The following is a 6,000-nucleotide window of genomic DNA, read 5'->3' as shown; positions in this document are numbered from 1 at the left end:
TGGAAAAGCATCAGCCAGAAGTCCTACATTTGGTCAAAGGCCCCCAAACCAAAATGGCCATTTTTCCTGAGAGGAGAGGAGTTAGCCCTAGTTCCCAGTAGTTAAAGGGCAGGAATTGGAAAAACAAGCAAACAAGAAAAACACCCTAGGTCCATGGTCGGCAAACAGCAGCTCACGAGCCACATGTGGCTCTTTGGCCCCTTGAGTGTGGCTCTTCCATTCCACAAAATACCATGTGCGGGCGTGTGAAATTTCCTGGCCCATGCGCAGAAGTCAGTATTTTGTGGAAGAGCCACGCTCAAGGGGCCAAAGAGCTGCATGTGGCTCGCGAGCCACAGTTTGCCAACCACTGTCATAGGTGATACATCTGGCGCCACCCTCAAGAGCCCTAACTGCCACACCCTGTATTTTGGCTTCTGACCTTTCCAGGAAAAAAAACAAAACCAGACACCAAGGCTTTGGGTTTGAACAGTCTGAGGGAGCATCAGTGGCTGGATTGGGGGAAGGGCCTTCCACCTCACTATCCTGGGAACCTGACTGATACTTTCCCTGCACAGAAGAGCTGAGAGAAACTCCAGATTTTCCAGCCAATCCCACTGGACTGCATACAAGGATCTCTGCCCAGCTGAGGGCAGAGTAATATTTTGGGCCACTCACACAGGAGTAGCTCTAGGACAGGGAAACACACCAACCACATTTCCTGAAATCTGAACAGCATCTCCCCTGCCTAAAGCCCTTTCAGAAACAGACTTTTGAGTGATTAAGATTGACAGCTGGCTAGCTGGCAAAGGCAAACAGAGGTGGGCCCAGGGAACCAGGGGAAGTTTGCTGACCCAGACCTGGGCCCCATGCTACTAGCAAACCTGCTCTAGAGGGCAGATTGGCCCCTCCTGCTTGCAGGCAAGTCATTTGGAGACAGAAACTGTAGATTACTTGGAGCTTCAAGCATGTTGCTGAAAGGCAAAGGAGCACAGTTTCTGACAGTGGTTAGCACCTAAGTACCTCACAGGAAACCCAGAATTCGCAGACAGAACAGTCAACCTAAATTTTCAGAAAATTAGAATCCAAAAGGAGCTCCCATGGGGCACTAAACTATGCTGAAATGAACACCACTTCACCTTTTTATTTTCTTTTTCTTTTTTCTTCTCTTTTTATTTATTTTTTCTCTTTCCTTTCTTTTTTTAAAAATTTATCTTCTTTATCTGTTTTATTGAATTGTTATTATTCTTATCTCTATTGTTTGGCCCATATATCTAATTTTCCTCTTTCCATTTACTACTCAATCTGTTTTTTCTTTCATTTCCTTTCCTTCTGCTTTCTAATCTTTTTCCTTTTCTTATTTTGGATAAATCTGCATTCATTTTCAAACTTTTTTCTTTTCTTTTTTTCCTTCTTTATTTTAAACCAGTTTCCTTTCCCTATTCCCTAATTCTTTACTCTTATTTTTTTATTTCAACTCTACACATATGTATTCCTTTTTCTCCACACCCCCTTTTTTGTGTGTTTTGTTGTTGTTATTGTTGTAGTTTATGAGTTTCTTTGTTTGTGTTGTAATCTTTATCCTCCTAACTTTCCTTTCTTTCTTTTCTTCTCATTTTTACAATCTTCTCTTTCCTAATTCTGTTTTCTATGGTGCTTTCTTTTGTTGTTGCTGTAGGAGTCTTGTGTATATTTTTGTTTTATTTGTTTCTTTTGTGTTGTGTTGTATTTTACTCTGTTCTGTCAACACCTACACAACAGCTCATATGACATAGTCAGGAGTGAGCCACATAGTCAGCCAGCCTGCTGGAGATTCCATCCACAAATGGAACAGTAACATTCAACTACACCAAGAGAACCCAAATAACACAAGCAAGGGGCTCTCCTAGACCACGTTGCTCAGGAGATATAAGAGACTGCAAAACTGGGTCCCACAAAACACCTACAACAGAAGACCACACTACAAAGTCTGGGAGGCATAGCAATTTGTCTTACATAAAAACAAATACAAAAGTTCAAAAAAAATGGAGAAAGAAACAATCTCCAAATGAAAGAAAATGATGAATCACCAGGAAAGAAACTAAATGAAATGGAGGCAAGCAATCTGTCAGATAAATAATTCAAAGTAATGGTAATAAGGGTGTTCAAACAATTCAGTGAGAACTACAAGCAACCTAATAGAATTATATGGGACTTAATGAGAGCTACACCAATATGACAAGAGAGATTGAAACAGTAAATAAGAATCAACTGGAAATGACGATGGCATTGCTGAAATAAAGAACAACCTGGAAAGATTCAACAGTAGACTAGAAGAAGCTGAGGATCAAATCAGCAAATCTGAAGATGAGGTAGGAAAAAACACTCATTCTAATGAGGGAAAAAATTAGTGGGGAAAAAATTAAGCAGGAAGAGAGTTTAAGAGAGCTTTGGGACAACATGAAATGGAACAACATTCACATCATAAGGGTCCCAGAAGGAGAGGAATTTGAGAAAGGAATAGAACCTGTTTGAAAAATAATGGCAGAAAATTTTCTATAACCTGGTGGAGGACAACTTCTATACTTCCCCCTTGCTGAATTTGAAGAATTTAATGCTCAATTATTCTGTGCCACACTGGAAACTATACCAAAAGCCCTTCAGGATGCCAACCCATACAAGTTCCAGAACCATGATATTGTCCAGGCAGGTAGTTCTATTTGTTTTCTCAAGTTTCATAAACTTCTGCAGGACTTCTTCAATGGAAAGGAACTGAATAAGAGCTTTAAGCCTGATGAGACTGTTTCTTGCTTGGCAGCTGTCCAGGCAGCCATCCTATCTGGAGACAAATCTGAAAACTTTGGAGATGTGCTGGTCTTAGATATCACTCCTTTTTCTTGAACCGAAGGTGCCAGCAGAGTCATGACTATCCTCATCAAGCCCAACACTACCAATTCTACCAGGCAGGTGCAGACCTTCACTACCTTCTCTGACCACCAGCCAGGTGCTCATTCAGGTTAATGAAGAAGACTGCACCATAACCAAGGATAACAACCTATTTAACAAGTTTGAACTCACAGACATACCACCTGCACTCTGGGGTGTTCCTCAGATTGAAGTCACTTTTGATATTGATGCAAATGGCATCTTCAATGTCTGATGTGGATAAGAGGACAGAAGAAGAGAACAAGTTTATCATCACTAACGACAAGAACCATTTGGCCAAGGAAAGACAGCAAACATATATGGTCTATAAAGCTGAGAAATACAAAAATGAAGGTGAGAAGCAGTAGAACACGGTATCTTCCAAAAATTCACTTGAAGTCTTTTCAATCAGCATAAAAGCAAGTGCTCAAGATGAGAAACTTCAAATTAAGCTCAGTTGTGAGCATAAACAGAAGTTTCTTCTTAAATGTAATAAAATAATCACCTGATTTGATAAGAACCAGACTGCAATAAAGGAAGAATTTGAACATCAGCAGAAAGAGCTGAACAAAGTCTTCAACCCTATCATTCAAAAGCTGTCCCAGAGTGCAGGAGGCAAGTGAGGAGGAATGCCTTGGGGCTTCCCTAGTGATAAGGCTCCTCCACCAATGAAGAGGCTGATTAAGGCAACCCTAACATACATTTAGTTGTTGTTCCATTCAAAATGTTGAAAGACCCAAATTTGTAGGAAACATGGCAATTTTAAAGCTCAGCTGCTATAGTACATAACTGGCAATCTCTGTAATTGAATATGGAACATATGCACAGGAAAATGAAATAACCTGTCACTTTCTGGTTACTGTATTGTAAATGGAAAGCACAATGTCTTAAAACAAACTGCATTTGAAATTAACACACACACACACAAACTGCCACTATACAAACCACAAACATTTACTGCATGCTGATACAGGTTTGTTCTAAGAATACAGTACAAAACTCTGGACATACGTTTCCCTGAAGCCTGAATACTGTTAATTAGGAGAGTGGATGTTTGTGGGTACATGTTGCACTGACCACGACTACCGAGTGACATGCTGTCCACATTTTCTTTAATAAAAGTATCTTGTATTATTTTTGATATGTGAGGCCTCTAAAGTGTGGAGCCCAAGCTAGGATTCAACTTTCCCAGCTATTGTAGGCATTATTATTAAACCCATTTAACAGATGAGAAAATGGGGACTTGAGTTCATCTGCATAGAATGTAGGAAAAAGAAACATCTCTAGAAAGTTCAAGCATAACAGGATTCAATACTCATATCACGAGTTCACAAAATGATAGGAAGGCCTAGGGCATGGAGATAGAAAGCTACTTTCTCCATTACAACAAAAATGGAGAAACTATAGACAGGTGTAGCTGGGCTTTGCTTTAGGGAGAGTAAGCATGGATATTTAGATATGATGTAAAGGAGAGAGAAAAGTTTCCATCCAATGGCTTCTTTTGCTCAGTAAGATGAGGCAGCTGAGAGGACTAGCAGTGAGGTATATGAGGTTTGAGAAGAACATTTGAGATAGAATGGGGGCGCCTAGAGACTATTATGCTAAGTGAGATAAGCCAGTAAGGGAAAGACAAGTACCACATATCTCACCTAAATGTAACATCTAATGAACAAAATAGGTGCAGCAGCATGGAAACTTGGCACAAATTGACAGATCTCAGAGGAAAGGAGTGGAGGGAGCAGGCATAGAATAACCAAAGAATTTATATGCATATATGCACAATCCATGGACACAGATAATAGAATGGTGAAGGCCTGGGGTGGAGCAAGAACTGGGTGGAGGGGAAGAATGGGTGTGTAAATGGGGGACATCTGTAATACTCTCAACAATAAAGATAAAAAGGACTTTAAAAGAAGAAGAATGGTCAAATGAATGAGATGTGTCTTTGAATTAAAGAACAAATAAAATAGTTGTCATATAATGAATATTTTCTAAAAAAAAAAAGAAAAGATATGTAAGTGGAGGTGGAGCATGTTTAAGGAAGTTAGTGTGATTGCTAGACAGCTTTCAGATTTACTTGATGATGTTACTCATTAATTTGTGAGAAATCAATCTGTCTAGTCAGGTGATATTTATTTTTATGACCTTTACCACATTACATGTCTGATTTTTAGATCATAGTCTAGAGAGATAAAAAACACTCATAATATTGCTTTGTGGAACTTAGTACTTGTTTCCACCCTAAATATGCCACATACACAGTCCCAGCCCAAAGTCCATCAGAAACTACATCTCAGTCTCATCAAGTTCTTCTCCTTTCAGTACTAGATATCCTTCCTCTAACACAGACCTCCTCCAGCTCCCAGCCCTGAGCTCCTGAGAGAAAGTCTCTAACCAGACCTACACAGATCATGAGAGACCCAGACCCATGGCAGAGGCAGAGAGGTAAGTCTGGAGCCCCTGCCTATGGAGGGGGTCAGTCCCAAATTTGGAGGAGGAGGCAGTTTGAAGAAAGGACCGAGAGTTCTGTGAAAGGTTCTCCTGCACAGAGGTGGTGTGGATGGAGAGAGCTCTGCTTCTTCACAGGAATGTTGGATGAAAGAGGACAGAAGGAGGGAAAGGGGGTAGAACTGAAGAAGTTAGAGAAAACAAATTATGGTACTTGAAAGGCTTGGGGGCCTGTTCGCCAGGATTCTGAGGTGGGAAGTCTCCTCCTAGGTATTTGCACTCTATTACTTAATCTGTGATGCCTAGATCAGTGATCTTCACAATAGAATGCATACACCTGAGGATGTGAGGAGACACTGCAAGTTACTCAGATAGAGTAGTGTGAACAAGGTGAGTGTTCCCAGCCTCACACTCCACATGTGCTCTTCCTTAAAATTGGTTGGAGAGGCTTCTTTCCCATTCTATCTCTCACAGTTCTCCTTATTTATTTTAGAAATCAATTAATTTTACTATTCCAAGTTTTGTTTTTAAGGGAGCTATGGGACAACATGAAAGAAAGCAACATACGAATAATAGGGGTGCCAGAACAACAGGAAGAGGAACAAGGCTTAGAAAACCTATTTGAACAAATATTGTCTGAAAATTTCCCTGATGTGGGGAAGAAAAAAT

The 6,000-nt window shown here is 40.3% G+C and overlaps 1 pseudogene; it reads left to right on the top strand.

Annotated features, from left to right (window-relative positions):
• The first annotated feature begins 947 nt into the window (after positions 1 to 947).
• On the top strand, positions 948 to 3,251 carry LOC118664162 (annotated as a pseudogene).
• Positions 3,252 to 6,000: the final 2,749 nt, after the last annotated feature.

This window comes from Myotis myotis, unplaced genomic scaffold, assembly GCF_014108235.1.
Source record: "Myotis myotis isolate mMyoMyo1 unplaced genomic scaffold, mMyoMyo1.p scaffold_m19_p_10, whole genome shotgun sequence".
In the NCBI taxonomy this organism is placed as follows: Eukaryota; Metazoa; Chordata; class Mammalia; order Chiroptera; family Vespertilionidae; genus Myotis; species Myotis myotis.
Note: the sequence above shows the minus strand (reverse complement) of the source record. Positions and strands in the feature narration are given on the sequence as shown.